Below are 24,917 nucleotides of genomic sequence, written 5' to 3'. Positions count from 1 at the left end.
ATGGGTGATTGTTTTTGTTACATTATTTGGTGGAAGTATTTTACAGATTATAATTCAGTCATCTAGTTTTATTCCTTTAGGGTGTATACATGTCACATATTTTACAGGTAACATTGGCGTGTCTACTTTTTGGGGTCCTACACATTTATAATTAAACATCCATGTGGTTCTCCATTGTGTTAAACGTTGCCTAAATATTGGGAATACACACACACAGCCCGTGTCCTTTATTTTCAGAGATGATGCTATGAAGTTTATTTTGGGGCAGGTGAATCAATGGTGGTCTCTGTCCAAGAATGCTTCTTTCTATGTTAGACTTTCCATCCATTCACTGATTTTTGGCTTGAAGTCATTGTCTACATCTAGAATGTAAGCCCCCTAATGCCTTTGTCAAGGAGCTGTCCTGAGGATTCTTTGTTTGAATGTCAGAGGAAAGGGTAATTTTGAGCCGACTGTACGAGCTGGTATATCAGATATGAGGCTGAATCGCAAACAGACTGAAGAAGACCGATTAGAAAGTGTTGGTTTAGGGCAGTATTATCGTATGTTTGATACTGGGAACTTCTTTGGCGTGCGATTAATTTGAGTCGATTTCTTCCGTTTTTTTCCCCTCCTTACCCTGAGGTTGAATGTAGTGATTCTTTTTTAGGAAGAAGTGGGAACTTTTTCTGAGAACCTACGATGAGTGTATACTTTATGTTTACATATTCATTTAATCCTCACAATGATTCTAGGAAGTAAAATTACCTAAGTTGCCAAAGTCCTACAGTTGTTGAATGGCTGATCTAGGAGGATTTTTAACTCAGATTTGGATCTCTGTCCACACCCCACATATTATGTGTTGTACTTCCTGAGGCCCTTGAACTGGGAAGGAAAAAAACATATGCCTGGAGCTAGCAGTAAAACTGTGTTTTTTTTTTAAATCCCTTAATCTAATAAATGCTAGTTTCAAACTATAAAATTGGCAAAAATATCTTAGAAGTGCTTGATGTTTCACATTCAAAATGAGACCTTTTGGCATCTTCACTGTACTGTTCTGTTTTTCAGGCATGGCGTTAGTGATTTGGTCTAAAAGTGTGCTCTTCAGGTTTTTCTACTCAGGTAGACCTGGTCGGGAGTTTAGGATTTCCAAATCAGAGGAAAGAAAGAGACAGTCTGTCAGTACGATGCATGTACTCCAAATGTAATTACTTGTGAAAGGACAAGGAAAGTCAAGTTTCAACATTTATTTCCCTCTGCAAGGTGTTCCCTTTTAACCATTTCCAAGAAGAGCCTTTGCCATGAGGTCTGCTGAGCAGATGGATGGGTGAGAGTGTGGTTAGGTCATTGTCAGATGCTTGCCGATTTGTCTCACGTCCTTTCTCTTGTTAGGGAAAGGAGGTAGAGAAGGGTGGGTGGTGGGGTGTTGGGATTTAGAGCCCTTTCAGTCTCCTCCTAGGTACTAATCCCTGAGCCGCTCTATTTCACCAAACCTAGGAATATATGCTTCTTATTGGGGTGCATTCCACCCCCCGTAATGCCAATATATTTGGATATCTTAGCATAGAAGTAGACCAAAGTCTATTATCTGAATATGAATGTTTGGCTACAGACGGAGACTGGCAGCAACACAAACTGATGACTTTTTGGAAAGAAAAGGTATGCGTACCCTTACATCCTTAGGTGATAAGAATTACTTTTGCTTGTGGCCTCTCATTTAGCAAATAGCCCTGGCCTGGGAGGCAGGAGGCCTAGGTGCTAGAATCATATCAGCTGCACTAGGTTGAGCAAGTTAAGCTCTTTCCTCTGGTCCTTGATTTTCTTCTGTAAATCGGAATAAAATTGGATACAACTGTTACGATAGTAAAGAGATTTTTTTTTTTTTAGGTCATAGCACTTGACAGTGTAAAATTTCCAGAATATACCATACTGTGTTCCATTAGCCGACTTTGCATTTTGGAGAGCTTTGTGCAGAAAGTGCGTAGCTGCATTCTGCTGCGGTCCGGAGAGCAGAGCTTCCAGGGTCGGTGACTGAAAGTTACATAAGCTTAAGGAAAATTATCTTTTACCATTTCGAGGTGTCAGGCCAGCAGTGAGCTCTCCGTTCGAGTCGTGCGCACAGAAGCTGTAAGAAAAATGTTGGCGATTAGAAGTTATTTGCAAAACCAAGACACGGCTGGTGCAATACTGGCTTGAATGGTCCCCTCCTTGAGGAGAGCCGGCCACCTGCAGGTACTAGACCTAGAGTCCTTGCATCTGGGGAAGGGTTCCCCTTGTAGCTTCCTCCTGGGCTCAAGAAAAAAAAATAAGTGTAGGCTCATGGTTTTTTTTTTTTTCCTCTCCCCCTGGAAATTTATTTGACTTCATAAAAGCTGTTGCTTGGGGCCTGGGGCAAAAAGGCAAGGCGCAGTGGGCTTCCTTCTATTTAAGCAAGTAAAGAGGTGCCATGAAAGTGGCCCACGGCAGAAGCCCTGATTCCAGATGATCATTGCGACTCTGCAAGAGGGTGCTGGTATCTGGGAGCCTCCTCTCTCTCTCTCTCTCTCTCTCTCTCTCTCTCTCTCTCTCTCTCTCTCTCTCTCGAATAAATAAATAAAATCTTTAAAATAAAATGGGGGCTGTTTCTTCCCTCTTCCCATTCCCGGCCACAAGGACTGGTCTCCATAGGGAGGCCACGTGCACCTTTTAGCTCTGATCTACCGAGTTCTGCAGATGGCGCATCCCTCATTCCTCCTCTAAGATGGGTCTGCTCGCACTGCCGGTGGTCTTCCTCTTGCCACTTACTCTGTCCTCTTCCAGAAGCCTCTCTCGGCACACCATCAAGGAGTGTGCGGTTGCCGCTGGAGAGCCGGACGGCGGGAGAGCTGTGATGCAGCGAAGGCCCAGGATGCGCGGGTCCCCCGTTGAGCCAGAGCCAGAAGGGCACTTGTCAACAGTAGGAGTGTTTGTTCTTTTCACCGTCTTAAAAAAACTGACAAAACCCACAAGACGAAAATCACTTGCCCGGTGGCGGAGCTCACGTGCAGTCACCTTATCACACGTTCTGTAGTTGGGAGGACCCACCCCGGGTTCCTCTCGCTGCGTTTTTGGTGTTCCTGTAACGACCTGAGTGGATTCGCGGCGCCTCGTCCACGTTGTTGTGTGAGGACAGGTTGCCGTGCGTGGGCCCCTCTCCCCGCTGCCGGGAGCTGAGACTTTGAGGCTTGAAACCCTGCCCTCTGTTGCCAGAGACAATCCCTCTTGCCTGTCCTGGCGTAGATGGTTCCCCTGCCTGGCTCACACTAGAGCTCCTTGGCTTGGGAAAGGTGTCGGGCGGGCTGTGGGCGTTTTTGGCTCTGTGCCTGGTGTTGGTCACTAAAGTGTGGCTGTACCTGAAGGGCCTGCCCTGCATTGAGGATTTGCTCATGAACCTGACTTAATCGCCTTGTTTTCCTTCCCCCCCATGGAAGTTTGGCTGAATACTTTATCGAAGGCGGGATAACGATGGGACTGACAAGCCGAAACTGTCGTCCTCGCATGAGGCCGCATCACCCGGGAGCCTCGAGAAGTATACCTGCCTGGGTCAGTCAGATGGGTAGAGTAGGAAAGGAATTGTTTATTTTTAATTTTTTTTAATTTTAATTTTTTGGAAAGGAATTGTTTAAAAGGAACCAAAAATGGTGTGGAGATTAGGCACAGTGAGGAAGGGTTTGGTAAAACAAAAAAAACCTCTTAAAGATGATTGATTCAACCAACAGCACCAAGATGAGAAATACGGAAGAAATGGATCAAAGCCTGTTGAATGTTAGACTTATTAACTAGGAAACGATCCTCAAGTAATCAGGGTGGAGATCTGCAGAGCAAGTTCTGCATACAACCCGAGCGTGAGCAGTGACCCTGAGGTGTACTTCTGGGGTAGGAAAATCAATAAATCAATTGTATTTTTTGCTTAGGCCTCTATTCTCAAGCCTAATTGTTTGTTGGTTCAGTGCAGGCCTTTTGCTTTGATCTCTGGTTTTACCACTTACAAAGACTTGATGAGCTTGGCTTCCCGGAGCAAAATTCAAATACACTTGTGAAATGTAAACAACATTCATTTATTAAGAATCCTATAATCAGGGCAAATTGGCGTGCTTATAGAAGCAATTAGCTTTGAGAATAGAAAGATAAATAGGATGGTAGGTCAAGAATGAGCTGATTGTTCTCCGTGCAAGAGTCTAGTTACTCCTTTAGTAGTCGTGAGCAAATAGACATTCCTCTTATTCATAATCTTCAGTGTTCGTGGTATGGAATTTGAGGACAGTGCACGTGGTCTTTTGAATTGAGAGGATAGAAGCAATTATTGTCTTGTTTCCTATTGTCTCGTTTCCAGCTAGAAGTATAAATAAATCTTTCAAGGAAACGTAGGTAGTTGAGTTTATGACCAGATGAAACTTTGTAGTCATTGGGAACAGGGCGAGAGAAGGCTTGGATTTAGATGGGAATACTAAGTAACAATGGAGTTTTATTTTTATTTCGATGGGGGACGGCAAAGAGGACGACTGCTTCGCGGTGGCAGAAAGATGGAAGGTCTTTCCATCTACCCTTCGGGAAATCCTTTGTGGTGTAGAAGGAGGCAGTAGGATACCTAAGGAGAAGGTGATAGGACACAGATTGGCTCCACGAGCCCCGCACGATTGCTCAGGTCTGTGCTGCCCCATGTCCTCTTGGGGAGGCGGGGGGGGGGGGCACGTGCAAAGGGGATGGATCGGGTGAACAGCTGTGGGCTGGCTGCGCCCCAGCCCTTTCTGTCCCCGTTGCGGTCAGCCTTCGCGGCTCTTCGAGGAAACCACGTCTTAGTGACTGTCGGCGGTCTTGAGTGACTGGGACTTGCTGTCCCCAAGGACTGATGTCTGGTGAAGCTTGGGGACCAGTTCGGTCCAGAAGCCCGAGGACCAGGATGTTAGGAACCTGGACTCGGGGGGGGCCTTACCGCCCGGGCGTCATCCCGTTGCCGGCTACTGGGGCCGTGGGGACCGTGGGGCTGCCAGCTGGGTTCGTGGCACCCCTCGCTTGCCTCTCTGAGACCCTTCCCACCAGGAGTTTTGAGTTTCGTACTCGCTGGCTTTCTAGAAAGCGTTTATTTTGGGACTGTCCGGGCGGTCTGTGACTTTCCGGGCCCCCGTTGAGCTGCTTTCACGCTGGGTGGCCCGGCTTCGGTGCTCCGCTGTGACTGTCAGGCGTCCATGAGGGGGCTGCCCCGAGGCTTTGTGGCCGCTTGAGGAGTTGGAAAGCTGCTCTGGTGGAGCTGGAGGCTGCCAGCTCCGAATCCCGCTTTCGGGAGCCTTTCTGTTGGGGCCGGTAGGCGCGGAAGCGGCCCCCCGAGCGCTCGGCCCACACGTCCGCGGCCTGAACAGCTGCTGTTGCCCGGGCCGGGGTCCCCTTGAGCGTCCGTGCTCCCTGCCCGCGGTCCGCCCGGCCGCAGCCCCTCCTGAATGGCCCCAGGGGCCCGGGGCCTGCCTGGGGCCTCCCCTTGCGACACTGCGGCCGGGAGCTTTCCTCTCCTCCCTCGGGAGGTTTCTCAGCCCCAGAGGCCCCGAGAGGCCCGCTCGTCCCGAAGGCCCGGCCTCGGGGTCCTCCTGTGGCTCTAGACCCTCGCTCCTTCGGACCCTGCGTGTGATAGTGTGATAGCCCGGTGTCCGTCCCGCCGGGAGGATGGCCTGTGGCCTTGTGGCCTAGCGGAGGGCGCCGCAGCTCGGCCCGCGCTCCTCACCGCTGCCCCCGCAGCCGGGCCGCCGTCGTTGCTCCCAGGCCCAGGTCCTGGCCTCAGCCTTCGCCGTCTTTCCTCTGGGTGCTTTTGAAATATTAAAAGGTATAAGATTGGGGGCCCGGGTGGCTCAGTGGTGGAGCGTCTGCCGTCAGCCCAGGGCATGACCTTGGGGTCCTGGGATCGAGTCCCGCATGCGGGGAGCCTGCTTCTCCCTCTGCCTGTGTCTCTGCCTCTCTCTGTGTCTTGTGAGTAAATAAATAAAAACTTTAAAAGCCACACAAAAGGTATAAGACTGTGGGTTTCACCCTGTGCCTCAGTTTCCCCTCAAAGCCCCGTCACGGTATTCCAGACCGTCAGTCCCACTTGGGAGGCTCTTCTGCTGTGTTTGTCGTTGGGGTCCCCCCATTGTCCTCTCTAACCTCCGACCCTCCCAGCCCTCTCCTCGAGGCTGTCTGCGGTCTGGCCAGACCCCTCTCCTCTCCTGTCTCCTCACTTGGTCCCTGCCCCCAGGACCCCCCCCCCCACTGTCACACCTTGGCTCGAGGTGCTCCCCAGCATGGCAGGTGCTCCCCGGGCTTCTCTCTGCCTGGGATTCCGGGCCTCCGAGGTGTTCTGGAGCCCCACCTCCTCTGTGTCCTTGCAGGCCCGGTCGCCCGGGGCCGTGGGAAGCCACTCTACCTGGTTTGATCTTCCTACTGTGGGACAGTGGGGGTTCTCTGTTGGGCTCATCGGGCCCTGGATGGAGTTCCGTCCTGCAGAGGTGCGGCCGTGGGAGGACGCGAGGCTCGTGGCAGCCTTGCATGGCTCGTCGCGCTCCTGCCGGGTGGGTCCGACTTGCCCACTGCCATTGTGGCTCCTGGGGCAGGCGCACGAGTTGGAGTCCTCGGCACCCGGCCCAGGGGGAGCCTCCCCGAGGTTCGCTGGGCTGACACTGCGGAGGGGACAGCGGGGGTGTTCATGGAGTGATGGCGTGTAATGGGCCCCTAGTCGTCCTGGCTCCCTGGGCCGCAAGGTGCCCGGGGATACTGTGCTCAGAGGGCGAGTGGGCTCCTGACGGAGGCCGTGGCGGGCAGATGGCCCGAGGTTGGCGCTTCTCCCGTCACCAGCCCCGCGGTCCCTGATTTGGTCCCGTAGCGGGAGCTTCCATGAGTGGGACGCGCCTGCGATGTTCTTCACGGGGTCGGGCAAGGGTTGGGCAGCAGCGCCCCTGCTCCGGGCGCTTGGGGCCTGGCTGCTTGCTTGGTGCTTCCCGAGCGCCTTTGCTGATTCCAAGAGTTGTGAGTAATTGAGGCAGGTGGGCGTGAGGCTGTGGGGCCCGGAGTCCCCCGGGAGGGCCGAGGGCCGGGACCGGCCGTCTCAGGGCCAGAGCCCCAGGGACCTTGCAGTAAGCGGGCTGGGCCACGGCCTCGGAGGGCAGCGCTGAGCTCCGGGGGCTCCATGTGCCGGGTGGTCGGTGCCAAGCGATGGGGGCACGGCCTGCACCCCGGCTGCTTGGCGGGAGCAGCCGGATCCCTCCTACTCCATGTACCTCCCTGGATTACCTGTCAGGTGTCCCCTCACCGCATGTGCTTTGTTCTCCAGGGTCTGCGTGCCCTCGGGACTGAATTCCCCCGTAGGCGCCGTGGCTGTGATCCGTCCTGATCCAGCATCAGCGGGATGGCAGGCCTGCTGAGCCGCAGCGTCGGGAGCAGCTGCCGTCCCGGACCTCGAGCGTCCGGGAAGTTTCCTCGGAACAGGAGGCAGAGCCACATGGCTTGGTCGCACACTGGGCTGAGCTGCACCTTTTCTTCTACGTCATTCAGTTCTGCTCACTTGTCCGCTGCTTGGCGGGGCCCGTCCTTCAGTCGGAGCCCAGGAGCGTCGGCGGGGCCGGCCGCGTGCCAGCAGGGTTGCCAGCAGGGTCGTGGGGTGCAGGGTGCATGAGGCCGTCTGTCCCCGCCGTCGAGTAGTTGGTGATCTAGTGGTGGGAGAGGACAGCGCGGCCTGGGGCCGGGTGGCCAGACATGAACGGGGTACATGGGGCGTGAACGGGGCTGTCCTGGACCTCAGGGGCCCTGGGGACAACGAGGCGGAGAGTGAGGTGATGCCTCGTCTGGTGGGCTTAGAGCTTGTCTGGGGGAAGCCTCGGGTGGAGGCGGCAGGGGCGTCTTTCCTTCCCCCCCCCGGCCCCCATCCTCCCCCCCTTCCGCTTGGGGGAGCCTTCAAATCCACAATAGCGGATGCGTTTCTTTGGTGCGTGTGCGTGAATTTAAGAGAGTCTTGGGGGATCCCTGGGTGGCGCAGCGGTTTGGCGCCTGCCTTTGGCCCAGGGTGCGATCCTGGAGACCCCGGATCGAATCCCACATCGGGCTCCCGGTGCATGGAGCCTGCTTCTCCCTCTGCCTATGTCTCTGCCTCTCTCTCTCAGTCTGTGACTATCCTAAGTAAATAAAAATTAAAAAAAAAATTAAAAAAAAAAAGTCTTGGGGTGGCCGTGAGGTTTAAGGGTGGGTTTGATGTGCGCGTAGGAGGTCGGCGCTGATTGTGCGTTTCCTTAACTGCTGCCGCAGCGTGTGATCTCTGGAAGGAGGGGCGTTTGTGTGGGAACTCAGAGGGGTTAAGGGCCCGAGAACACACATTTCTGGAAGGCACGGGGGCTGAAGTCAACCTTGCTGACCTTAAAGCTGCTCCTAACGTGCTGCTTTGAGTCCCAGTTACAGATACAATATAAATATGATAAATAGAGGCGTAATGGCTCGGAGTAAACTGAAAGCCCTGTGAGGGTAAGTGCAAGATCTTTTCAGCCGTCTGGATTTCGTTGTTGTCGACCCAGAACCAACAGTGACTATATATATCCTTAAAAAAAAAAATCAAAGATAAAATAAGAACTGGATGAATAACCCAGTGTCCACTGTTAAAATAGTAAAGGCCGAGTAAGCTTATGATCAAATTGGCTTTTTTCTAGTGACAGTTGTCCTCTGAGGGCTTTCTGAAGGCTCTTTCAGTCAACTCTCTGAACCTTTGTGTTTTTTTTTTTTTTTTTTTTAACGTCCCCCGTTAAATGGCCGTGTTGTTCCAGCTCGAAGGCCATCGGCACTCGGTGACGGTCTGCAGACTTGGGCTGCCTTGGCGGGGAGCAACCATTAGTATCTTGCGTGGGTTAGTAGGCTCGATGTCAGGGCTTGTGTTTGTTTGTTTATTTTACAAAATATTTTATTTTTATTTATTCATGAGAGGCAGAGACACAGGCAGAGGGAGAAGCAGGCTCCATGCAGGGAGCCTGACGTTGGACTCGATCACGGGTCTCCAGGATCACGCCCTGGGCTGGAGGCAGGTGCTAAACCTCTGAGCCACCCAGGCTGCCCTTGTGTATTTTTAGTATGCAGAAATCAAAGAATCCCAATCATTCATTCATTCACCAAACGGTGTGTCTGCTGCAAGCCAGGCACCGAGGACACTGGGCCACAAAGGTGGAAAAAGCCTCCTCATCTGCACCTTTGAGGAGTCGACTGCCTGGGGCAGGAGACACACCTGGAGGTGACGGTCGTGGGGCTTGGAAGGCAAGGTCTGCACGTGCCACGTGCGCTGTGTGCCGTGTTAAGGGTGGAGTTGTAGAGCATTTTGGGGAAGCTGCGGAGTCTGGACAAGGTAACTAGTGTGGCTGAAAGTCGTCACCCAGAAAGTACAGACACACGGACTCCGCTCTGTTCCCGAGCGCTCAGGGACTCCATGTGCATGAGTGTGCCCCCAGAATCCAGCGGCGGGTGCTCCTCCCTTGGGCCGCCCGCAGGACGCTGGGGCTCGCTCCTCCGGGTCGTGGGCCTTGGGGGCCATGCTGGCCACTCCGCTCCTGCTCGGCTCTTTGCTGGGAAGCTTGCGCGCCCCCAGAAACTGAGCGTAGAAGAGGTGCCCAGGACCAGGACGGGCACTTTGCCGACTGGCTCTGCATACAGTCTCGGGCACGAGACCCGGAGTGAATGAGGATTTTGCAGCTTGCTGGTGGGGTGACCTAAGCCTGGACGGCCATGCTGGTCACACAAGCTCAAGTGCTCCCTGTTTGGGCCGTTTGTGGATCTTGAATGATGCTGCTGAGCGCAGTCGAGCCGTGGCGGTCAGGTCAGCACGTCCCCTAATGTGGTTAGGTTAGGCACCTGTCCTATTTCACTTCACTTGAGTTCTGACTTGCAGGGCCGGGTTACAGACTCCAGTGGGGCTTTACTCGAAGCATCACAAAACTGGAAGTGCACCCGGAATAGAATTGTTGGTGGCCTGGGCTACCGTCCCCCTAACATGGTACTTACCGAACCCTAAAAAAAAAAAAGTTTCCAATGTTTCCTTTCCATTGTACGCACCCTCTAATTGGTATTTTTGTCCTGATTCCTGGCCCCTGTATATTTTGTGCTATCTAGAAAAAAAAGTCTGATATTTCAGTTGTTAAGCTTAAAACCAGTCATTTTACCAGCAAAAATGGGTTTATATGGGGTTAGCAGAGAATCATAGTTTGGGACGTGCAGGCTACAGCAAATCCATAGGCAAGTCCAACAAGCAGAGGAGAGGAAGGTTATTTTATGGAGGAGGAGGAAATTGGGTTAGGGTTGTTTTGAATGTAAGTCCCATTGGAGAAAGGCAGGAGTTCGAGGTGATGACGGTCTCTTGCCGAGATAGTGGCTTTCTTGTAGGAGGCACAGTGTCGTTTTTTTTTTTTTTTTAAGATTTGTTTATTTATTTATGATAGACACACAGAGAGAGAGACAGAGACACAGGAGGAGGGTGAAGCAGGCTCCATGCCGGGAGCCCGACACGAGACTCGATCCCGGGACTCCTGGGCTCGTGCCCTGGGCCAAAGGCAGGCGCCAAACCGCTGAGCCATCCAGGGATCCCACAGTGTGCATTTTTTCCTGTTGGTCCTGTAGTTGGTCCTGTTGACAGCTCCTCTGTTGAGGTCTGTCCTTGGCATCCACGTGGACTGGTGCCTCCGAGAGCTCCCCTCTGGCCCCTACTCTGTTGTAGGGGGGTTTCCCCTTACGGATTCTTCACAGGACATTGCACTGTTCCATTTCTGGGCCTGATGGAAACATTAGCATTTTCATAATCAGGGCAGACAACCGCCGTGCAGTGCAAAACCGTGACCCTTAAGCAGCTAGTTCACGTGAGAAAATACGGTCATGGTCGCGACCACCCGAGCCCCCAAAGAAACTGCTGTTGAAGTTTTGTTTGGCTCCAGCTCCATCCTGGGATGGGTGGAGTCATTTGGACTTTATTCTGAATTCCAATAACGGCAAAAAAGGGAACTTGTTAGCTTGTGTATCGGTGACCTTCTGTTTGATCCGGTTGAGATGTGAGCTCTGCTCAGTACAAGCTTCGTTCTTGTTTCAAATCAAGAATGCAGGCCCACCTCATTGCATCTAGGAAGCAAAGTAAGAAAGTCATTTTAGTTTGCATTCCTCCAATTACCCCTTGCTTCCCCCCCCCCCCCGAAGGTTCCTCAGGTTGTTTGAGTTGCATCTTACATAGTCTTGCTGAATCATGTGAGCTGAGCTTATGAAACAGGCCAGTCTCAAGCTGGATCAATCTACTACCATCTAGAAATGAGAACCTAAATTTTCTTTTTCTTTCTTTTATTAAAGATTATTTATTTATTCATGAGAGACACAGAGAGAGAGGCAGAGACACAGGCAGAGGGAGAAGCAGGCTCCACACAGGGAACCCGATGCAGAACTCGATCCCAGGACCCTGGGGTCACGCCCTGAACCCAAGGTAGGTGCTCACCCGCCGAACCTCCCAGGGATCCCCCTGAGTGCCTAAATTTTCTAAAGATACTTTCTACACGCTCTTCTTTCTCATTTTCCAGTGAAGAAAATTGTTCCTTTTTCTTTGAGCTGATAGAAATGTCACTTTTGCCCTGAATTTTCAAGTCGCATTCTACTTTTAAACCTTAGATAAAAGAGTATTTGGTAGAGGTGTCAGACGAGTGTGAAATAAAATTCTCTCTGTTCTCAGGCCCTCGAGGGTCTTTAAACCCCATTGGCTGAGGCTGGGTGCCTGTTTTCTCGTGCCCCATTTCCATATCAAATAGCTGTGATTTTCGGATGGGGGTCCTGAAGGGCTGAGCTCAAGCCGTCAGGCTCGCCGCTGTGTTGTGCCCTGAGCTTAGGGGTGTGTGAACGGAAGACATAGGGCAGCGCCGAGAAGGTCCAGGCGCGGAGGATCGTGCCGACCTGGCCGTGGCTGCTACCGGAGGGGTCACCTGGCAACGGTGTGACTGCCGCCGGGTCGGGTTTGGCGGGAGCTAGACCCTGGCCCGGGACAGCCACCGTGCTCCCAGCGCCAGGGGCCTGCGGCGCTGTCAGCAGCCGCCCCAGAGTGAGCTGGTGGCGTCCTCTGCCTCGCCCCGAGAGTGCCACTGCTGGGGCGGGGGCGGGTCCTGGCGGGTCACAGGCAGTGTCTGGCGCGGAGCTGTTGCAGGCCCGCCGGCTTCCCCGGGGCGCGTGGCCCGGCCGTCGGTGTCTGGGGAACGCCTGCTGAAGCCCGCGGCTCTCCTCTGTCCCCGCCACTGGGCCGCCTCCGCTCGCTCCACCGGGTGCTGTGTGGGCTCGTGCTTCTGGGAGGAGGGTTTCCCCTTCAGAGGAGCCGCTGACACCCGGGCTCTGGCTAGAGAGGAGGATCTGGCCCTTCGTCTTCCTCCCATCTCCCTCGCGGGCATCCTGTCCTTCCGTGTGAACAGCCTGTAACGGTCGGGTTTTTTTTTTTTTTAAATATTTTATTTATTCATTCATGAGAGAGACAGAGAGGCAGAGACCCAGACAGAGGGAGCAGCAGTCCCGACGCGGGACTCGATCCTGGCACCCTGCGGTCAGGCCCTGGGCCGGAGGTACACCCTCACCCCTGAGCCACCCAGGGGCCCCCATTTACAAAGCGTTTGAGTCATTTTGGAAGAGGGGAAATCGTGCATTCTGTCCTGGTTTATTTGCTCAGATGAGGATTTTGCTACTTTTACAAAACCTGGCCGAGACCCTGCCGCAGTTTTCGAGGGCCTTTGCGGACTGAGCGCTCGGAACACTTGCCAGAACAGTGCTGCAACGTGAGTTCCCTGTGTTGACAAGGCCCTGAGCCAGGTGCTGCCGCTCGAGGTGCATCCAGCCGTGGGGCCCTGCGCTCCCTCCTTGGCAAAGGCGCAGCTCCACCTGGGGGGGGCACCCCTGCGTGGCGAGCTGCAGGCCGCCTGACCCCACGGAGTTGCCAGCCTTTGCGTTGCTGCCTCATCAGGAAGGAGAGACCGCTGCTGCCGCGGGCGGGAGACGGCTGGGGGGCGGGGGGCGCCCTGGGAGCAGCTGCTGCCTCGTCGGGTGGGTGGGCGGGCCACGTCCCCCTCTTTAACACGCGAGCCGGACGTCCTCTTCTGAAAGCAGAGAATCGATGTCCCCCTGCGTCCATGTATCCCCACCTGTGACTGCAGCCCAGGCCCATGCCCACGCCCACCCCGCCTTCCTGGCCACGGGCGGCCAAGGTCGCTGAACACAGACGGAAGATCGTTATTCCTAAGACGCTACTTGGCTGCGCGCATTGTGCTCCGTTTTCTACACCCTTGTGTCCTCCGAAAATACGGCCCTGTCTTGGCTGGGGACGATGTCCTGTGTGAGAATTAAGTTCCAGAAGTGCCTCGTGGCACAGCACCGAAGCCACCTGGTCGGCTGTCACTGCAGCCCCAGACCGAAGACACCGTTCACTCCTCAGATTCCATCTCGTCGGCCTCGGTGTCGGCCGCACTGCCAAGGTGGCCCTGCCGCCCGGAGCCCTGGCTTCGGAGACCATGGCCGCGGGACAGGCGGAGTCGAGACTTGGGGAGGCTGAGAAAGAGCTTAAATGGAGCCGGCGTGTATTTAGGTCTGTGGTCTCTCTTCCTTCTAGAAAAACATTTTTTATTTCTCTGACAACTTCTGATACACGTCTCCTGATGTATGTTCGACGTGCGTGGTGGGAATCTGGGCGATAATAGCCCCGTTGAGCTTGGAGTTTTGCTTGATGTCCTCAACTGCAGTTTTCACTCCTCGAAATGCTTCTACTGAAATAAAAATGAGAAACCCAAATCCCAGGGCAACCGTGTGGGGTGTCTTGTGCCAAACTGTGGCGACTTCGGGGGCTTTTTGCTTGGTTTCAAGTAGAGGTTTAAAACCTCACCGACTGGGGATCCCTGGGGGGCTCAGCGGTTTGGCGCCTGCCTTCGGCCCAGGGTGCGATCCTTGGGTCCTGGGATCGAGTCCTGCGTCGGGCTCCCTGCGTGGAGCCTACTTCTCCTCTGTGTCTCAGCCTCTCTCTATCATAAATAAATCTTAAAAAAAAAATAAAAAAAATAAAACCTGTTGGGTAACTTTCTGGATAGTTGTCCTTGTTGATCGCCTTTGTATTTCAGTCCACAGCTGCCCCTCCTGACTTCAGTGGTAAAAGAGTATCACAGTGGAAGGTGCTTTGATATTTTGTTTTTATGCCTGAATTTTACATCTGTAGACTTCACAAAGTAGCACAAGTCTCAGGAAATCATTCCTTTTCTAGGGTTGCTCGTGACCATGATGTTCCTGAATATACCAATTTACATGCAATGCGAATTCTAAACATGATGAAAAGAAATTTTTTTCTACTCATGTAAATAGTGGCTCATCGTAGGAGATCAGAAAACGCATTTTATTTACTTTAGAAAGTGCACTTTAGAAACAATGCCCAGGTTTTTAATTCCCCTGCCTCTTAGCTGTTTGGGCGTGCGTGCTGCCGGTGTGGATCTGCTTTCCTGTGCACAGGGCACGTCATGAGCATCTTTTCTTGAACCCGGATTTCTGAGGCCTTGCAAACTGTTAGCCTGATGGGCACGTCGCGGTTGATTTAACTCGTTCCTTATGCTCGGAGGCCCGGGACGGTCAGTCTCCGCCTCCTGTCTCCCCAAGAGGAACCTCTGTGTCCTGAGGCTCGGCACATGGGCCCCATCGTTTCCGTAAGATCACGTGTTGTACGGCTTAAAGAGGCAGTTCCGAGTGGTGAAAATAAAACGGGCGTTAGGAGAATTAGGGCTGACTTTTAACTTGGCTTTTAAGGGTTGCTGTGACCTTCAACTGGCTTTCTTCCCTGGGCTTCACCTTCCCTGTCACGGGGCTAAGGTGAGCGGAGTCCTGGAGGGGGTTTAATTTTGAGTGCAGTCATTTGGGATCTCTTACGGGTAAGGAAGGTCGGACTGGAGGGACCCTAGTGTCTCTGTAGTGAGCTCTGTGGGTGACCCCTTCTGGTGGTGGTGACGGTGCCAGGGCAGACCTAGCTGTAATCATCGATGACATCTCGCTGCGTAAGTCACTCATTCTGGAAGTCAGTCTCCGGGCACCTCAGTCGGTTAAGCAGCTGAGTCGATTTTGGCTCAGGTCATGATCGCAGGGTCGTGCGTAGGGCTCTGCGCTGGGTGTGCAGCCCGCTTGGGATTCTCTCCTGCCCGCCGCCGCCCCCCCCCCCCTCATGTGCACTCTACTCTCTCAAATCTTCTTTTTTTTTTTAAGTCTCATCACCTAATGAACAGGTAAACAAAATGTGCTCTATCCATAAAATTGAATATTATTTGGCCATAAAAAGGAATGAAGTACCGTTGAGCACAGCAGCATGGATGAGCTGAGAACACATTATCTAAGCCCAAGAAGTTAGTCACAGGAGACCACATAATATCTGATTCTATTTCTATGAAATGCCTGTAATAGGCAAATCTATAGGGACCAGAAGCTGTTAAGTGGCTGCTTAGGGCTGGGGGCGGGAGAAGCCCTGGGTGGGGATTGGGGTGCTTGATTGCTAAAAGGTGCAGGGTTTCTCGTTGGGGTGATAGAGATGTTCTAAATTGATGGTGGTGATCATTGCACAACTCCTGGAACACACCAAAAACTATTGAATTAGATCCTTTAAATGCTTGAATTTCATTTCAATAAAGTTGTCACCCTCCCCCCACCCCCTACCCAAATTTTAAAAACCTTTTGTTTCTAGATGTTTGGTGAATAAGTGAAAATTGATTATATTACGGGCACTTGGATGGCTCAGTTGGTTGAGCATCCAACTCTTTGGCTCAGGTTATATGATCTCAGGGTTGTGGGTTCGGGCTCCACGCGTGGAGTCTGCTAGTCCCTCTCCCTCTGCTCCTCCCCCAGTTCTTGCTCTCTCTCTCTAATAACTAAAATGTTAGGGGAAAAAATGAAGAAAATCGATTACATTAAACTCCTTTATGTGTTATTTCATTTCCTGAGAATCTTTGAATATGTGAGGATGACTGAATTACAAGGTTCTTTCGCATTTGGAATTTTAAAGTTTTATTTAAGGGGCTCCTGGGTGGCTTAGTTGGTTAAGCGTCTGCTTTGGGGTCAGGCCATGATGCTGAGGTCGTGGGATTGAGCCCCGCATCAGGCTTTCGCCCCGGGGGAGACTGCTGCTCCGTCTCCTACTACCCCTCTTCCCGTCTCGTGCAATCGCTAGCTCTTGCTCAAATACAAATCTTCAGAAAAAGGATAAAATCTGTTCAAGCTAGTTAACACCTAGTGTAGTATTGGTTTCATGAGTAGAATCTAGTGACTTGCCACATATAATACCCAGTGCCCATCGCCGCAGGTGCCTGTCGTCTGGTTGGCCCGTCCCCGCCACGTCCCTCCAGCAGCCCTGTTTGTTCTCTGTAGTTAGGAGCCTCTATGGTTTGCCTCCCTTTCTGTTTTCATCTTCTTTTTCCTTCCCTTCTGTTCCTCTGTTTTGTTTATTCAATTCCACATATGAGTGAAATCCTATGTTTTCCTTTCTCTGACTTATTTTACTTAGCAAAACACTCTCTGGTCCCATCCACATCATTGCAAATGGCAAGATTTCATTCTTTTTTGGTGGCTGGGTAATATCCATCGCGTCTGTCTGTCTTCCACCTCGTCTGTATCCATTCATCAATTGGTAGACGTCCAGGCTTCTTCCGTAACGTGCCTGTTGTCGATAGTGCTGCTCTAAACATTGGGGTGCGTGTGTCCCTTTGACTTGGCACTTTCCTAGCCTTTGGATAAATACTAGTGGTGCGTTTGCTGGGTCACAGGGTAGTTGTACTTCTGACTTTCTGAGGAACCTCCACACTGTTCCCCAGAGCGGCTGCACCAGTTCGCGTTCCCACCAACAGTGTAGAGGCTTCCCCTTTCTCCACATCATCACCAGCATCTGTCGTTTCCCGTCTTGTTGTTTTTAGCCATGCTCACTGGTAGGAGGTGGGATCTCACGGTGGTTTTGATGTCTATTTCCCTGACGATGAGGGACGTTGAGCAATTGTTAACGTGTCCATAGGCCTTTGTTGGAGAAATATCCTTTCATGTCTTCTGCCCATTTCTTACCTAGTTATCTTTTGGGTGTCGACCCATTTGGAATTCCTCGGAGGACTTGTGTTGGGTGCCTCCAAATGTCAGCCCTTTACCATCGGTCTCCCTTGTTTCTCAGGATTTCTGAAGTGCTTTCGGGTTACTCACTTTGGCTGCTTCTGAAAAGTCCGTATTTTGATAGCTTCAGTGGTGGGCCGAGTTTAATGCTTGGGTCTGACACCTCATAATATTGACTCTTTTGCCCTAGCAGAGCCAGACAGTGGGGGGTTAATACCTGTCGCTGAAATTGTTTGCCCTGGAATTCGTGGCCCGGGTTTTCTTGGTTGCTGGTGCGTCGCTGTGCTGCCCATGGGGTGGTGGCCTCAGCCCCCGGGGCCCGTCTCCCTCTTGTGCGTAGTGTCCTGGAGGGGGGGTCCAGCCTCAGGGCTGAGCATCGGGCCCTTGGACACTCACACCCTGTTTGGTCGTCTTCAGTGAGATTTTCCCATCCTTTAGGAATTCCTACCCGATTCCTACCGCAAGCATCAAGGCTGAGATTCAGTCAACACGTATTGCTTGTTTTTCCGCCTGGGGCCTGCGAACCATGCGTGCAGCTGTTTCACGGCGGGTCCCCGAGGCCTGAGTGGGCGAGAGCATTGGCAGCTCTGTCCCGCGGCTGCTTATCCTGCCTTCGGTGTCGTATCGGCCTGAGGGCCGGGCTTTTTCAACCCAAACCCGAGGGAACCAGGAAGCCTATCTTGAGAAAATCTAAGGCAGCGATAGTGCATTTGGCGGAATTTCTGCAGCGGCTCCATGGCTAGCGTTTCCAATGAATTAATCTAGTTAGATATGTTTGGGTACTTTTCCTGGCAAAATGGTGAATTGTGCAACTGGGAGAGACTAAGTCGGATCTCGGAATTAGTCTGAGACTTTGATCTTCCATTAAATGAGTTTCTTCAACAATGTTTCTGTTTAGTATCTGAAGTAAATCCAGCTTTTTTTCAAGAAAGTGTTCCGCTGGGCTCCTCTCTGTGTTGTTACTGAGGGCACAGAAGTGTCTCCCGAGGAGTGAAATTTGTTAATAATGGGTTCCGAGGGGCGCCGGGCTGGCTCCGTCGGTGGAGCATGGGACTCTGGATCTCAGGGCTGTGGGTTCGAGCCCCATGTGGGGTGTAGAGATTGCTTAAAAATAATTTTTTTAAATGGGTTCTTGAAAATTGAGAGGTTTTTTTTCCTCCCTCAGCTGGAGAGTCCCTCTTGTTAACTGTAAATAATATCTTTAGGCTGTGAGGATTCAGAGCATTGAGAGATTAAATGAAGTACAGCTATTTTTGAAGACGTTCAACCCGCACATGGTATTGCGTTCCTACTGCGTGCGCCGCGCGGGACCTGTGACTCGCTGACCCACTCAGGGAAGGTTCGCCGGGGACGAGGCCGTGCTGGGGCGCCATGTGGAGTAGAGATGGAAAGGCCGAGTGTTAACATGCTCCTCCGCAGCGTGTCCTGTGTGTGTGAAGTGGCCTGTTCCTTGGGGGACTTAGAAGAGAAACGGAGGAAGAGTTGACTTTTGAATGGGAGCGGGACGGAGTGGGACGGCCTGGGGCTCCTCGGTAGGGAGGTTGGGGCAGGCGTTGGGGGAAAGGCGCGAAGGGAAGGCCGCGGACACGGCCTGCGGTTACGCGGCCGGGACACGGGTCCCGTAGAAGACCCAGAAGAGGTTGTGACGGGTTCTGCTTTGGGAACGTGCATCCAGGAGCAAGCTCAGGATGGCTTCGAGCAGGTGAAGTCGGAGGGCGGCCGTGTGGCCCCACAACGAAGGACAGTGCGGGGCGCGGAGCAGAGGGACGCAGGGGAGGCCGGGGGTGGGCCCCAGGAAGAGAAAGGCAGGGCTTGGCCGCCTACGGACATCAGGGCCCCCTTTGAGACTCCTAGGAAAGCCGTTGCCTTTATATCCAGAGAGGCCCGTAGCTGCACGTGTGAGCGTTGGCGTGTGCCGTTCCAGGGCCCCAGGCCGTCCTGGATCCCAGGCCCCGAGCTGGCAGAGGCCGAGAGCCGCGCGGCCCGTGTTTCCTGGGCCTGCAGTCGGTGGGGGTGCAGCCTGTGGGCCGGCGGCTCGGGGAGCCCGCGGAGGCCACGCTGCGGCGTTGGGCTGTATTGCCCTTTCCCCACGAGGGAACGGCGACCCCCGTGTCTGCTGAGCTACTGGTCGGGCATGGCCCGTGTGCTCGAGACGGCCGGGCCCCAGGCTGGGCGTCGCAAGGTGTGCGTGAGTGTGAGCGTGCGGCGTAGTGCATGTGGAGACCGTGGCTTCTAGGAGAGCTGGTGTGTCCTTGGGCCTTGGCGCCGCCCTCTCACTGGATGTTGTCGGCGTGGACCTCAGGGCCTAGAGGCACTTATGTTCTTAGTTCTTGAGGAAAGTGTAACTAATTACTGGAGACGACTCAGAGTTGGGCTAAAACGCGGATTTCCACACAAGCAGTTCCTGTTGCTGCACATTGAATGCTTTGCACTCAGATGTTCCGTATTTCAGTCGAAGAGCTCTTAAGGGGCAATTTCTACGTCTGAGGCATCTCTGCTTGGATCCCCAAGGGCGCCAATAATTTGTAAAAACAAAAAAACTAAAACCAGGTTGGCGGGATCCCTGGGTGGCGCAGCGGTTTGGCGCCTGCCTTTGGCCCAGGGCGCGATCCTGGAGATCCGGGATCGAATCCCATGTCGGGCTTCCGGTGCATGGAGCCTGCTTCTCCCTCTGCCTATGTCTCTTCCTCTCTCTCTCTGTGACTATCATAAATAAATAAAAATTAAAAAAAAAATCAGGTTGGCAAGGGGCCTGAGGAGTTGGAGCCCGTCTTCTAGGTGCGTGAGGCCATTTGTCTTGCTTCCTTTCTACCGGGTTGAACCCACACCTCGGGCTCCAGGAGCGCAGCCTGTGCCTCTGGGTCAAAGAGATTTTGTATTCTGGAATTTAACTGTTACTTTTCAGTGTTCTTGGTAGTTTCCACCTGAAAGCCCAGGGATCAGGAAGGTTTCCGTGGTCCGCTCCCTCTGGGCTAGCTTCCCCGGGCACTCCCGGGTGTAGCACAAGGCCTGGTCCTGCCGGAACCCGAGTGGACAGTCGGACCCCCGGTCTAGCTCCTGGGACTCCAGGGTCGGAGGCACGGGGTCACCTGGGAACTCGTTAGAAAGGCAGATTTTCACTTCCTGTCCCTAATTTACTGACTCCGTCCATATTTTAGCAGGATCCACAAGTGATTTACGTGTGCGTGTGAGTGTAACGCGTGGGAGGACCTGGCGTGGCTCTCCCGCCGTCCAGGAGCCTGGGTCTCAGAGCCCTTTGCTGAGGTTGAAGCCTTTTCCCATTTGTTTTTTACTCAGAGGTGATGGGGAACATCTGGTGACCATCTTGTGTATATAAATTTTTGTGGAATTAAAGATGATGATTTGGGTGCCTCTTAGGCTTCTCTTCTTAAGCTTAATAACGGAAGGTTGTATAATATCTCCTCATAGAGAAGATTATCTTTTAGCCTTTTATCCTATAATACTTTTGGTCTCTGTTTTCTAGATGATTTTTACAAAATACTTCTGAAATGGGCAAAATATTCTTATCAGGGTCTGGTTGCTACTAAGTAAGCAAAATAGTTCCTGATCCTTGTATTTTGTGTTCTTACTCTTAAGATCTAGGGGCATTTGGCTATATTTTCAGTTTCATTTTTAAGTTATTTTTTAAGCAGTAAAAACAGTACCTAATTCTTCCTTGAGGGAATTTCAAACCCAAAAAGTCCTGGCTTCTCCTCTTGTTTCTGAAGGATGGAACATGTTGACTAGTGGTCTTGGAGTCACTTTTGGTTGGTATTTTAGGCTTACTTTAAAAGAATGAGAGGCAGAGGAAAGAAGGATTTAATAAAGGGAGGCAAGAAGGGAGGGAAGGGAATAATCCAAAGCAGAACAACTATCGAAGGTAAGTTGGTCAAATAGGAAATCAGGAGTTTGATGTTCATGGCAGGTTTATACATCTCTTGGTTTTGGCATTTGAAGGAGAATTCCCTAAGGAATTAACATTTTCTCCTGATTTTTTAAATATCAGAACTTTATCCACCTCTTGTTTACATAAAATTTCAGTTTTGGTGAAGGAAAAAAAAGCCATAAAATATGTCTGCTGTGGTCAACTATTATTATTATTTTTTTAAGGCATCAAGGATAAGATCTAAGTCTTTTACTTTTGTGTATTTTTAGTCTGCTGTCCTTGAATTTAGTGTAAGTTGTAGCTCTAAATTAGATGCTCCTTAGTTTTCTGCAATAGAGTATTCCACTGAGAGAAGGACAGTAGTCCAGGCAATATATTTTATTTTATTTATTTTATTTTATTTTTTAAAGATTTTATTTATTTATTCATGAGAGACACACACACAGAGAGAGAGAGAGAGAGAGACAGAGACACGGGCAGAGGGAGAAGCAGGCTCCATGCAAGGAGCTCAATGTGGGACTCGATCCCAGGTCCCCAGGATCACAACCTGGGCTGAAGGCGGTGCTAAACCGCTGAGCCACCCGGGCTGCCCTAAGCAATATATTTTAAAGTGATTCTTTAAATTATACCTTTTTTTTTTTCTTCTGGAGACAGAGCACACATGGGTGGGGAGGGAGAGAGAATCTTAAGCAGGCTCCATGCCCAGTGCAGAGCTCAGCAGGGGGCTTGACCTCACGACCCTGAGCTGAAGTCCAGAGTCAGATGCCTAACCAGCTGAGCCACCCAGGTGCCCCCCCCCCCCATAAAGGATATTTATGTGAGTTTAAAACAGGAGAGCTGGAGGAACTTGGCACATTCAGGATGTACTGTAGCATCTCGTGCCAAAGGGAGGAGACGGTGGTGAACCGTTCCTTCATTGCTCCCCGTCACATTTATCTGCGGTCGTGGGTTTGGCATTCCCTTGCTGGGTTGTCATTCCATGAATGTGACCGGTCTCTCCATCTTGGGAGCCCAGGAGAGTTACCTACAGAAGCGGTGAGGCTGGTTGGTGAGTGAGATGGGGGCAGGCGCCCGCTGTGCGGTTCACTGTATACAGTAAGCGCAGTTAGGTGCTCGGCCCACCCACCGGGGACTTTCACTGTGTTTGCTGAGGGGCTGCCCTGGCTGCCTGCGTTCTTGGCCTTGTTCACGTTGCTGGTTATCCTAGAAGTTGTGGCTTGGGGAGGGCCTCCACGGAGGGGTGGAAGGCTGCTTGGGCCGGGCCTGCCTTGTGGCCTAACGTGCGGCCTACCGCGACCGGGGCCGACCTGAGGACCTGGAAGCCTTTCTTCTTCCCAGGCGGCCGCCCGGCGTCCGGTGAGCATGAGAGAACGCGGCCTGTGGCACCTGGCGGGCGTTCAGACTACTCGTGTTCCCTGGAAGACAGACTCTGCCCGATTTTTTTTTTTTAAGGTGGGGGAAGCTCACTTGACGGGATGAGCACTGGGTGTTACTCTACATGTTGGCAAATTGAACACCAATATAAAATAAATTTATATATTAAAAAAAAGATGGAAGCTGCTTTCTAGAGATGCTATAAAGATCAGACGCCTTGTGATAGAGCATTTGTAACACTGATGAACTGTTTAGTGTTTGGCTGTTTACAAAATCAGATGCGTGTGGTTTTGTTGGCGTCTTCTGCGCCCAGTTTCGTGAGCGGGGGGACGAGGGCAGGCGGAGGGCCGGTGGAGGTCGGGGGTGTTACAGTCCAGCGAGGGGACATTCAGGGGACTACATATAATTTGCATACACATACTGATTGCTTTGTATCCCTTCAAATAATATGAGCTTTTATTAGCATTAGGATGGACTCCACTGACTGCTGAGGTAGATTTTCAGAAGCCATTTCCAGATGCGCGTTGGTACCGTGAAGAGTTTGCTGATAAATGGGAGGAATTGGTCCTTTAGGAATGATTCATTCTTTGCATAGCACAGTTGATCAGGAAGCGATAGTCCCTCGAATCCTTGGAAAGGACAAAATCAAAAATAATTAAAAACGGGAGATGCTACACTTTTATTTCTGGAAATTTGAGTTAATCAGAAACAAAATACGTTAGTAATTCGTTGCTGGGTGACAAGTGACTTCCCAACCCAGCAGCCCAAAACAGCGGTAAACGGCGTCTTCATTTCTGAGATTCCTATCCCAGTTCTCGGGACTTGAGTGCTTCTGCCCCAGGATGTCGTGTGGGGTTGTGGACTTGGGGGGCCTGGCCGCGGGGCGGGGCAGGTGCTTCCAAGCGTCTCCCTTGACGCGGTTGGTCGCTGAGCTGCTCAGGCTGCTGCCCCGGAGCCTCGGCACCTGTCAGTGAAGGTGTTTCCAAGGGCTGCCAGCTTATCCCACAACGCGGCACTTGGGTCTCCCCAGGCCAGCAAGCCATCCTGGACACAGGAAGATGGAAAATGCAGCGCCTTGTACTCCCCGGCCTTGGAAGTCCTGTTCCGTTGCTTCTATGATGTCCGGTTGGTGACGCAAGTCAGCCCTGTTCATCAGGAGTGATAATGTATGAGGGCGTCACTACCAACAGGCTTGGATTTGGGGGGCTGACTTGGAGGCTTCGCTACTACAGAAGGACACTTGATTTTTTTTTTTTTTAACTTGATGCTTTTCTGTAATGGCCAGATAACACAAGTTTATAGCTTCCTGAACCTCACACATGAAGTGGAATACGTGGGGAACGAGAGTTCTCAGTTTAGCCGGGCGAACTCGTACACTTCAGGGTGGGGATTGTCCTATGCCTAATGAACATATTTAAATTAATAGAAATGCATATACTAATGGGCATGTGTTACTAGTCATATGCATTGTTGAATTGCTGAGCTCCAGGATTACTCTGTAGGGAGATGAGCTATAATTAGAGGTCCACCAGAGGAGAGTCTAATTTGGTATTTGAGGCACATTTATTCGTAATCTGCATAATATCTGAAAGATTCTTTTGGAAATTTGGTTAGTTGCCTGCCCTGAGATAGCTTATATAAACTCCGCAGAGCATCCATTGTGAGTTTGTGGTTATTGTCTTGAGAGTTGGAGGTTTGGGGTTATTTTTAGATTTCAAGTTTGGCATAGGGTCCTATGGGAGAAAGCTCATTACTGCATCTGACGGATGACCCGCGTTTATTTTTGGGATACCTTCTACACGTTACTGCAGAGTTCACACTCTGTGCTCACTTGCTTTGACGGAGACCTTGACCTCCCCCATTGTGTTTTAACCTTGGCAAGATCCTTATGGCTGACCTTGCACTTCTCAGAACCTTGCGGTTTCCTCTGGACAGCCTGAACAGCGGCCACTTAATAATCCCAGGCAAGAGCTGTCCTTCTCAGTGGGCTGTGGTTAGTCGTAGCCCATGTTTGAGTCATGTTGAGGTGGAGCTGCTTTCTTTATTTTCATTGAAAAACTCTTTAGCTCCTTTTTTTGTTGTTGGCTAATAAAATCTGAGGAAGAGGCAAAGGCTCATTTGAAGATAGGCATCTTCGGCTCTTAAGGAGAGGTGTCTGGGAATCAAAAGACCCTGAGCATTCTTCCTTCCTTCTTGGTGGCCCGTATTGGGCATGTAAAGGAACGTGGTAAAGGCCGACAGCCTAGACCCCGACGGCTCTGGTTCCAGCCTTCACACCACTTGGTTGTGTGATTTGGGACTGATCATTTCCTCTCTCTCTGCACCCGTTTTCTGATCTATAAAATGAAAGATTTATTATTATTTTTAAAGATTTTTATGCATGAGAGACACAGAGAGGCAGAGACACAGGCAGAGGGAGAAGCAGGCTCCGTGCAAGGACTCGATCCCAGGACTCTGGGGTCACGCCCTGAGCCAAAGGAAGATACGCAACCGCTGAGCCACCGAGGCATCCCTAAAATGAAAGGTTTAAGCCAAGTTATCTTTATTGCCCCTAAAAATT

General features: G+C 51.8%; 1 protein-coding gene across 9 annotated transcripts in view; it reads left to right on the top strand.

Annotated features, from left to right (window-relative positions):
* LOC129514492 (formin-like protein 2) overlaps nt 1-24,917 on the top strand; it is a 260,042-nt gene that overhangs the window by 2,488 nt on the left and 232,637 nt on the right. Inside the window, exon 1 of one of the 9 annotated variants that reach the window (XM_055333111.1) lies at nt 4,269-4,642. The exons of the other annotated variants lie outside the window; for them this stretch is intronic. The gene's annotated coding sequence lies outside the window, so the exon portion shown is untranslated. Of the gene's footprint in view, nt 1-4,268; nt 4,643-24,917 lie in introns of those variants that run through there. 9 annotated transcript variants of the gene reach the window in all.

The sequence above is a fragment of the Nyctereutes procyonoides genome, unplaced genomic scaffold (genome assembly GCF_905146905.1).
Source record: "Nyctereutes procyonoides isolate TBG_1078 unplaced genomic scaffold, NYPRO_anot_genome, whole genome shotgun sequence".
Taxonomy (NCBI): Eukaryota; Metazoa; Chordata; class Mammalia; order Carnivora; family Canidae; genus Nyctereutes; species Nyctereutes procyonoides.
This window is presented reverse-complemented; position numbering and strand designations above follow the sequence as displayed.